This window comes from Thunnus albacares, chromosome 21, assembly GCF_914725855.1.
Source record: "Thunnus albacares chromosome 21, fThuAlb1.1, whole genome shotgun sequence".
Classification (NCBI taxonomy): domain Eukaryota; kingdom Metazoa; phylum Chordata; class Actinopteri; order Scombriformes; family Scombridae; genus Thunnus; species Thunnus albacares.
Genome location: NC_058126.1, coordinates 24,447,782 through 24,458,847, shown reverse-complemented (window position 1 = coordinate 24,458,847; position 11,066 = coordinate 24,447,782). Strand labels below are relative to the sequence as shown.

Sequence of the window (11,066 nt, the reverse complement as noted above, 5' to 3'; positions counted from 1 at the left end):
AATGATTTATACTGTATTTTTTTTTGCTTTGGCTTTTTATGTGATTGAAAAGCACAATAACCCCTTTGACTTAAATGTGTCCCCCTGCTCCTGGGACATTCCTGAGAAAAAGAGAAAACAAATCTACATACAGTATTTTATATGACTTCACATTAGAAATTTGGACATGGCGTTCACTGAGCTGAGGATACATAAAAGCATCTCTTTATTGGACACACCTACCACTTTATTGTAAATCTGTTGATTGGATATTGCAGCTGATTTTCAGGCTGCATTGAAACTGCAGCATAAACAATGCAGTTAGAGCAAATACCAACCTGGACAGACAACAACATCAACTTAGGTGTAATATCATTTTTAAATGTTATTTGCGCTCTTATTCTTTGTCTAATTAAAATGATTGGATCTGTGCTAAATGCAGGTCTGAGTGACTGTAGAACCACCATGTTTGGTTCCACAGAACCATAAATCCCCCTGTTTCCCACACTCTTAGTATTCCTTCAGGAAAAAAAAAAGAAACTTCTTTTCTTTCTCTTATCTCTTATTTTCCTTTTTAACATGCATCTTGGCTCACAGTCAGTCAGCTACAGGAGGAAGAGAAGTGATACATTTCTTCTTCCCGCAGGCTGGGGTGTTGGGTTTAATTTTTATTTTGGGCTATTTTTCTTTTGAATGCTTATCGTAGTAAAAAGTTCACCTTTATAACAAACTAATTAGCCTGGGTATGATATTTAGAATATTTTATATGTTCTCTATGCTCAGTCATGTCAGGTACTTAAGCAATAAACACATTTGATTGATGAATAATACATTTGGTGTATCTGTGCCATACTTCATTCTGGCAGATGTAAAGCAATTAATCACAGTATGTAGGGCTGTAAAAGCTAAAGGACTAATAATTAACAGTTGTCAGGAAATTATTTTCGCTACCTTTGTTGTCACTAGAGACATCATTCTCCAATTTATAGCCTATACAGATTTTATAGTCATATAATTTTTCCCATGTTTTTTTTGTATTTTTTCTCCAATTATCATCTTAACCTGCAGCAATGAGCTGTACCAGCAAATGTCAGTAACAATTTAATGCATTCAAATAGGCAAATTGTTGATGAATTTCCCTTTAACAATTGTAAGGAAATGATTTGTACTACCTTTGTTGTCACTAGAGACATAATTCTGCACATCATTTTTTTTTCATCTGAGCAAATTTTTTTTTTTTTTTTAACTTTTTTGTATTTTTCCTCCTATTTATCATTTGAAACTGCATCAATGAGCTGTACCCACAAATGTCACACTTTAATGCATTCAAATAGGCAGATTGTTGATGAATGGCTAGCACCCGGAGTGAAACATCACAGTGATGTGAGCGTGTGAAATGTACTCAGAAATTGAGTTATTATGGTTTAACTCATCTTTCAATGCTATAAAAAGAGGTTTGTTTATGTGTGAATATCTGGGAAAACTGCTCGTCAAACTGTTGATCTTAAGGAACAATATGAGCAAGCTGGTATTTTACCCTTACTGTTTGGCCAGTATACTCTACAGCAATAAGCTGCATCAGAGCAGTCAAGGCCCATTGGCAGGTGATCCAGTTGCTTCAGATGACATTTGACAGGGTGCTAAGAAACGAGATTGAGTGACTGATGTGAGGGCAAAAGAGGTATTAATAGTTCAAAAATGTACGCTGAATCAGACTGTTGACTGATTTTTAGGTGATAAATAACGTATGAAAATATGAGTTATCTCAGAAGCTAGTGTAAGAAGGGCCTAAAACAGTGGATGTGGGCTCTCCTATCATGTTTTTAGTGCCGTTGATCAATTTGGATTAGAGAAATACATTGGTGGTTCTCTTTGGCTTGCAAGATGATTCACTCTCCATCAGCTGCCCCGTCCATAAGTGAGCGAGCTGAGAGCTGCAAAAAGCTCCATACTTGTCTGTTGATTGTCAGTGGGATTTGCACTACAATAAACCCTTTTACATTACAGAGAAACATTTGAACAATAGTTTCTTTTTGTTGTTGTTGTTTTTTAAATGCTGATATTCAGTCAAAGGAAGTGTAACATTTGGGATAGTTACACAGACAAGGATTATGCATAGTTCTAAACTGAAATGGTCCTTTTTAAATCTGGTTTCTCAGGCACTATTTTGGATTTGTCCTCAGTTTAACTTAGTCTTCCATTAAAAGGCCTTAAAGCCCATATTTAAAACTCCAAAGAGGAAAGTTCAATGTCATATTCATGTTGTGTGTCAGTGAGGATACATGGATCATTTGGTTGTCAGTGGGGACCAACCAGCAACCAACTCTGTAATAATAATAATAAGAAGAAGAAGATAAAGAATATTATTCGGGGGCTATGAAATGAAATAAGTTTCCTCAGTGTATTAAGGATGAAGCAAACACTATCCTGTTCTTGAATAGAATGATGGTATCTTGATATTTCTTTTGTGTTTAACCTTTTATTCACTGATATTTGCATCTTAAACTTGTGTCACATACCTGCTGTCTTTTTTTCAGTTATCTACTTTTAGTGCTTATTTTGTAATATTTCCTCTTGCCAGACAGTTAATATCTGTCTCCATCTTGTTAAATGGTTGAAGGACTGTGAAATAAGTTCAGGACTTAATCGTTCTAAACCTAGACCTCAATAATACTGAAATTCTGAAAATTTTTTAACTGATTAAAAAAAAAATGCAGTGATCACTTCAGTTCAGTTCAGAGTTTCAGAATTTCCATTTTCTCTGTGTTTATCCAACTTCTCATTAAAATTATGTTTCTGTGAAACTATTTTGCATAAACAAAGTACGTTTGTGAAAAGTCATATTTTTATTTTTATATCACTGAAACATAATAGATGTTCATATTGAATATATCTTCAAAATGTTGTCAGCGAACAGATTTTTACATTCAAATATACTTAGGATTCTGTCAGATGAAACTAATATAATTCCCAGCGGTGTGGCGTGAGTTCTCCACTAGGTGGGACTACGGTCAGTACTACTACGATGTCAGTAGACGGTGCTCTAAAGCCAATGTGGATACATGAGGGAGATCACTCGTACCTGCCCTGCTCACGCAGCTCAATATTAAATGAGCTTTGGCTAGAGCAAGACGCTAACTTTGGCTCTCTCCCCTATTAATCCACAGCAGTGGAGGCTGGGCCATAGAGGCAGAGGAGGTTGCTCCTCTATTTTTTGAGTCCTGACATCATGATTGACAGCTGTGACAGCCACTCACAAACCTCCGTCAGGCCGCGGAACGGCTGAGGGGGCGTGTTCCACGGGCAGTCATCCCGCCGCTCGACTCTACTGCGCAGACTCTGGCTCCGAATGACGCCACAAAAGCAAGATGGCGGCTCCCGGAAAGGGGATATTTTGGCGTCACTTTTGCATCGCGGTAGGAAGTGGAGACGCGTCGTTCACATTTATCTACAGTCTATGATAACGAGCAGTAGATAGCTGCTTGCATTAGCCAACAGTTAGCTTCTTGTAGCAGCCCTGAAGTACTCTTTATGCATCCATGGAAGGACTGAGGACTGTTTTTAAGCTAACTGGAGAGAGAAGCAACCGGAGAAACAACCAGGAGAGTAAGCTTGTTTGTCATTGTTGCTAATGATATTGGACTGGTTAAGCAGCAGCCACAAAGTTCTGCTAACTAACAAACAAGAGGACCAACAGCCACAAATGCAGTGAGACGTCATTACATGAATATTTCATCTCCATGAAGGAAAGAAGAAGACGTCGGATAACGTGAGTCATATACAGCTTCTCTCTCTCTGTCTCTTTGGTCGCTAATTTTATCTCTGATGGTTAAATGTCTCTGTGGTTGTTGTGTGAATTTATCTCCTTAACAAGAATGCAGCAGAGATATATATATATAATGTGTTGTGGGTAGTTTGCTTGTTGAAGTTACAGTGAGCTGTCTGGACTCACTCATTCATTTGGAATTGATCCCGTTTTTAATTGAGTGGTTGTTCAGTCACCTGTTGATGTTGTGTGATTAATGAATGAGTGTGCAGGAGGTCTGGCTGCTTGTTGTGACGGTTTCTTCAGTTGGTTTTTAAGCTGAGTCGTATATTGAGTAATAAGCTTAAAGTAACAAGAATAACAAGTGTTAACATGTCAGCTTTGTAGACTATATTTTTTTACATAGATAAGAGTGTGTAAGCCATGTATTTGATACATGCACTAATACTTTTTTAGATCTGTGAATGTTTTTAGTGTTCAGTCTTTCTAGTGTTCAGCACTGATCTGAACCTGTATCAAATTATAAGCTTTGTGGTACTTTATATATTTCTGTATACTAAGAAAATACATTGTTTAGAAACAATATGTACATACTAGCCTAAATCCAGAAGGCCCCTTTTCACCACTCAGGGGTTTTTGTTTTTGAAAGCAAATTGTTTTATATATATATATATATATATATATATATATATATATATATATATATATATATATACACATACACATATATATATCTTAGATTATATTTTATATACATAGTATATTATATTTTAGTTAAGCCTGTTCTTATTTATTTAGGAATGTAAGTCACATTTTATAATTCATGTTGTTATTTTTCTTTAGACAGAATGTTTTTTATTATTTATTGTCAATTTGGTTTCAACATTTATTTTATTTCTGTAAGATATGTTTTGGTGTGAATGTGAAACATGAACTTTGAAGCAGCAGGTTTCAGAAAACTGACGTATCTTAGAAATATGTACAGTGTTATACTGTTGTGTTAAATATTAAATGAGCATCGGCTAGAGCGAGAGGCTAACTTTGGCTCTCTCCCCTATTAATCCACAGTCTATGTTTTTATGGGCTACACAGTGCATCCTTGCCTGTGTAACCTTTGCTACTGGTCCACATTTTCCCCCTGGTCTAACAATAGTAATACCAGCGGCTAGGCTAGTAGTTTCTAAAAGTTTAAAAAAGCATCTTTTGGTAGCCAATTGCAACTGCTTTCACTTTACAATCGTCAACACAGACTACAACGATCCATGTATGTTTTGCCTGCCTTCAGTCACTACTGTACCCCCCCCCCCATAACATACCATACATACAATACATCTCCCCATATCAATGACATTGTTGATGCAATGTGTGTGTGTGTGTGTGTGTAAACAATGTTAATTGATACCAGCAACATGTTAACCTATTATAGGTGGGAAGATTCAAACACCCCTGTGAGAAATATGGTTGGAGGGTTTGTTTAAGAGAAGAGCTTTTGGTTTAGAAGGAGAGCAGAAAGGAAAAAGGATGACTGTGTAGCTGTGTGCACGTGTGCAAGTTTGTTGAATTTTTCCTGAGTTAAACCAGATTAAGCCATGTTTGTTTTGTTTGTTTTTGAGACACATGTTTAGTCAACAAAGGCTTAGTCTAGAACACATGCAACAATACATCATTCAATACTGCAATACAACTTTGGCAATAAAAACAAATTGCAGTGCAGTGTTATCACATACAAAACAACATAAACCAATAATAATCAATATTCAACAATTGGATTTTTTTTAATGAGAGGTTCATTTTCTTTGATAAATTTTAGCAGGTTTCTTTATATTAAGGATATGGCTCACTTATAGCCGAACTTGCTTCAAGGATGTGAATCTGTCTATGACCTTGGCGTTAAAACTATGTCTTTCTTTTCAATTGACAGCATGGCGAGCGCATCAAGACGTTTGTTGGACATAAGAGTTTCAAAAAGAAATGTTTTTATCCGTTCCAAGGTAGAGAAACATCTCTCAGCCTCTGATGTTGTCATGGGGATTGTGATCTGAATGTGAAGGAGCTTGACTGTCTCTGAGAGGGTTAGCTGGAGGTTTGCTTTCCACTATGAGGTTGAGTAGGGCCACAGCGCCACTGCAGGCACTGAACTCCCTCTCTCTAATAGATAAGAGACAGCTCAGTGTGCAGTTTCACCTTGTTTATCATGGGGTATGCATCGGCTGTGCGGTTGAGGGCTGCGTGGGGGAAGTGCTGTGCTGAAAAACTCACTCTGCGACAATGTGGCACTTTGAAGACGTCCCATGATCCCAAATTGCTCCTTCACATGGGCTGTAACAATGTAGCACACCTCAGTGGCTATTTAGGGGTAGGTTTCCAGGTCAAGCCATCTGTGCGACGAGGACGCCACTCGAAGAGATGCTGAACGCTTTTGGCACAGGGCAGGAATAGATTCCTCACGCACCCTGTGTATTTTAGCGCATCTTGGGTGTAAACTGTGTCAATGTCTCTTTTCTGCAGCTGGCTGAACAGCACATCAACAGAGTGAAACAAAGCCAAGAAGTTAAACTCTCAGTCTTCTAAGAGTCACAGTTATCCATTTGCCTCCCGCTCAGTAGTCGAATCGAACTCGCTGCTGCCCAGGATTCGTTGAAAGCGCTTGATCAAATCTTGTTTGTGCTCTTGAACAACGTTGACAGCCTGCGACTGGAAGTTCCAGTGAGTTGGAGCTGCTGGTGGAAGTCTGTGGCGTGCCACATCATCCAGCACAGTTGTCTTCTTCGTGGAGTGAGAGAAAAAGGCAGAGAACCCACTCAAGTTGGAGAAGAAAAGGCACGCTCTTCGACGCATGAATAGATTTAGTCGGTGCGTGTAACAACGTACATAGTGGGCAAATTCATACATGTCTTGTATCCTCTTACGCTCACCACTGGATTCTCTCCACATCACACTTGCGCAATCGTGTGTCTGGGCTGTTAGTTTATCTCTCTGCTCCTCTGCTGGCAGGATTTCTTTTTAACTTCTCAAGAACAGTCTCTGTGTTAGGAGAGTATACGGGAGTAGAACCTGATGGACTTTGTTTTCGACACACTGGTAGTTTCATTGGCCTGAATGGCTAGAAAGTCAATGTTTTTGAGCTCCTCTACTATGTACTCACACATAATCTACTGCATACAATCCAGTAACTCATTCTGAATTTTATATTGGCCGCACTATTAAACACAGTGGCCGTTTCCAAATGGTGTTTCAACACACCTGTCCAATACAGCTGCAAATTCCGCCAGTCCATTAAAAATCCCATGGTTCGCCATGTCACAACTCTCATGGTGGCCACGTAATGCAAGTTCATATGCACCACAATATGACACGGTTAATAATCTTTGAAAGAACAGCTCTGTTCCTATCAACCTCTTCATTGTGCTTAGCAATACCAACCCTATAGCTGTCGCTAAGCTGGCTAGCAATGTTTGCTCTTCCAAATATGGCGAGTTTCTCTGAGTTATCCATATGAGTTTTGCTTTTTTCATGCTTTTTTCATTCTACTTTTTTTTGGAAGGATGTTTCATATTTGTCACTCCCATCAGATGTGGTTGCCTGAAACAGCAGGCATGGGAAACAAAAAAGAGCATGACTTTCAGTACATCCAGGAAGCCATTTATACTACTCGCTAGCAAAACTGCGAATGTAGCACTTCCCTTAATAACATCCAGAAGGCTGTTAAATATTTAAATTCTTTGGCCGGACTGGTCCCAGATTTTTTACTGTGAGCTTTTCTGATAATGTCCTCTGGTAGAATGGATTTTTAAGCAATGAATTAATACTATTTTCAGCATATTGTTTGTCTATATTAGCCATCGTTGCTACTAGCTGGTCTGACCAGCTAGAAGCAGGCAGGCGTGTCTGGTTGACCAGCCAGGTCAACTTGAGCAGTGTTGCCAGATCGGTTCAAAAACGTCATTATTAGCCAGAAAGGAATATGAATATTGAAAAAAAAAAAAAAAATCTATTAAAGCGAGAGAAGGAAGCGGAAAATCGTGCATTGGCAACATTTCTTATGCATAAAATTTTCTACACCAGATCCAGTTATTTTCAGCGTGCCGTGTCAACCAATCAGGAGCCACCAGGAAAAACTGAAGGAATTACACACATCCCACCGTCTGGCAGAGAATAGTATGCCCTTTGGCACACAGACGACATTGCAGGCAGCGTTTTTGTCATTCAGTCATCGCACATTTCTTTAATTATGTATGATTTATGTCAGACTAAAAACTGAAATGTATACACACTTACAACACAACAATAACAAAAATGTTTTTTTCATTAAAATATGTATTTTACAATAGGAACTGCAGGAAAGACAGTGCCCCAGCGCCCTTAATGGACTACATTCCCCTGATACAACAGTAAACAACATATATTCCAAAATGAGTAGCCTATTACCTTAATTGGGATGTCCTTAGTGACAGAAATGTATGTTAACATTTGTCATAAAATCTCAGACAGTCAATGCAGTCATGTAAATCCAACTGAAACAATACATTTATGTTCACTAAGGAATCACACTGTCTGCAGGTAAATGACCTGTCTTGTATTTTCATATTCATGTCACCGATTTGCTTTGAGATGCTATAAAACAACCTTGAATTGATTAGACTGCAGGCTGTCACTCTCATGTTTTCCTGTGTATGCACTTGACTTCCTTCACTCAGGCCCCTCTGGCCCCCTTTTGAAGGAGAAAGGAGGATGTTGCTGGAAGGGTCTTCCATATTGCATGGCACTTTGTTTCAGAGCTGCAGCAACAGCATTGCCTCTGCATGCTAGATACGAGGACTGCAGACCCCAACAAACACACACATATCTTTTAGCAGGTATGATTAACAGTGAGTTGGAACTAATTTGTTTGTTTACATGTAAGAGAAGTGCTCTGGAGAACAATACATTCCTGTCCCCGCTTCTATATTTTAATGAGGAAGGCTTCACATTCCGTCAACACTCAATTCTCCTGGGCTCTCTTTTTTAATCAACACACCCACTCACTTATAGCATGCAGCGTATTTTCTATAACTGCTTTCATACTGTTTCATCTGTCTCTCACGCTGGGTTAACTCAGAGCTTTGTATTTACACACTTTGAGGTGACATGGCCATTGTTGCCATACTCAGTCATTGACAGCCATCCTAAGCCTGCTGCAGTATATTTTTGGCTGATATGCCAATATGATTTTCTTCCAAAGCCTTTGGGGTTCTTAAATCCCAAAGCATTGAGGGATGCTTAGCAATGATGGGTCCGCACAAACACATTCCCATTCCTTTGGGCGTTTTCGTTGAACAAAACAATCAAGCGGGGTTGGAAAGTCACACGGTACATTACAGTGACAGCTTCTTGAAAGCCCAATAAAGACCCTTACATCAATGCCAGTTTCAATTGATTACTTTTAATGAGTGCAAATAAATAATGCAGGGCGTTCACACACACACACACACACACACACACACGCCGACGCACGCACACACTGGCAAGCAAGAGAAACTTTAGTTATGTTGAATGCCCTTCAGTTGCTTTGCCTTTGTTAAAATGTCTTTGAGCAGAATTGCTTGTTAGCACTTTGCCCGCCACCAGATCCCAAAAGCACCGATAAGATGGTGTCAGAGGACCCTTCATCTTGCTAAGTCAGAGATGCCGGTCAGCATTTGTAAAAGCACATGGGATTTGTATTAATTTCTAGGATATCCAATTTAACCCAAATAGTACAACTTTTCCATGCATTGTCAAGAGCAGATCATGGATTTTATTTTATCTGTTTGCAGAGTAGGTTTGTTCTTGCTTCTCTTTCAGGAAAAGTGCTACAAAACTACAATAGAGACACATTCACACCTGTTTGTTTACTAGTAGAATTTTTGCCTCACTACAGATTTGTCATTTGGCTGTAAAATTCATCTCTACCACACTTTGGTCCAGGGCAATATATCTCAACAGCCACTGGTTAGATTCCCATGGAATCTGTTATGGATATTCATGGTGAAGAGAAGAGGGTTTAGTATTATTTAGTGGTATTATTTAGTACCTACACCTTTTTAAAGTGTTTTTCTTAATGGTTTTGATATCGGCAGGTCTGCTGCTTCACACTCAACAAATCTGGACAGAATCCTCAGTGACATTTTCCCTTTACATAAACTGCTAAACACTGACTGATATTATATTCACATTCAATCCTCAACTGAAGAATTTCATATTGTAGATGGACATCATTTACTTTAGCAGATTATCATAAATCCATGTTATTAAGCCTTTAGCTCTGTTATTCTGTGTATACATTATACCTCACTACATAAAGTCATTAATAGGACAACAAAACTGAAAATAAGCATGTCATCAAAGTAAAAATTGTACGTAGCCTATTATTATCATAATTATTGTTTTTTATTATTAATAATAATATTTAGTATTATTTTCTTTTACATCTTCATTTCTATATTGCTGTGGATTGTGGATCATTTTTCAAGTGAAGTCTGGAGGAATTGTGGGTTTGGACAACCCTCAGCACATGCAGACTCTCCGGGGACGCACCTGTTAAGTCCGCGAGTTCAGCCACTGTATCTTAATAATTAAAGGCTGAAATCCATAGCGTTAGTTCAGGAAGAGCGCTGAGGTCATGCTTACGTTAGCCCACAATCACTGGCTCATTCAGCCATCAGCTGACTAACGTCTAGTCATGTTCTTGCTCTGCTAATACCTTCACCAACATTGTTTGCTATCGCTGCTCAGATTCTTTGAGAGCTGGATGTGTCTCTGACTGAAAAATGTGTTATGGATTCATGTAGTCCCCAGAGGATGAACCCTATTGATCAGAGAATGTCCCTTCCAGAAAAATGACAGCATTGATTGTTTAAAACATCTTTGCTGTCTTACTTTATAAGGACTGTTTGTCGCCATGCAAATAATGACCGCTGTCTCTTAGAAGCAAAGACTGAAGTAGAATCATTGCTATAGTACTCTAAGGCCTTGTAGGGAGGAGGTTCACATGACTTATTTTTGGTAAAGATCATTTGTAACAGGTTTGGAATTGCTGGTTTACCAGCAGGGCCTCAAAAGCCCTGTGCTAATTGTTTGGTTTGTGGTAATTTGATTCATTGTCATTTTAATTTGGAATATGGGAATGTGTGCTACTAAAGCATAATATAATGTGACATGGTAAAGGTTTTCAGATGGGTGATCTTGAGACCCTCTTTTGAAAAGAGGCTACTTGTGTCAAAATCTTTTAAGACCTTCATAATTTCTGCCGATACTATGCTTACATGATGCATATCCCTAAATTAATTTGTGTTTAATTATA

At 38.5% G+C, this 11,066-nt stretch overlaps 1 long non-coding RNA gene across 1 annotated transcript in view; it reads left to right on the top strand.

Moving 5' to 3' along the window:
- The first annotated feature begins 3,308 nt into the window (after positions 1 to 3,308).
- The window catches only part of LOC122972611, a 28,039-nt gene continuing 20,281 nt past the window's right edge, over positions 3,309 to 11,066 (top strand). Inside the window, exon 1 of the long non-coding RNA XR_006399786.1 lies at positions 3,309 to 3,748. This is a non-coding gene — a long non-coding RNA (uncharacterized LOC122972611). The remainder of the gene's footprint in view (positions 3,749 to 11,066) is intronic.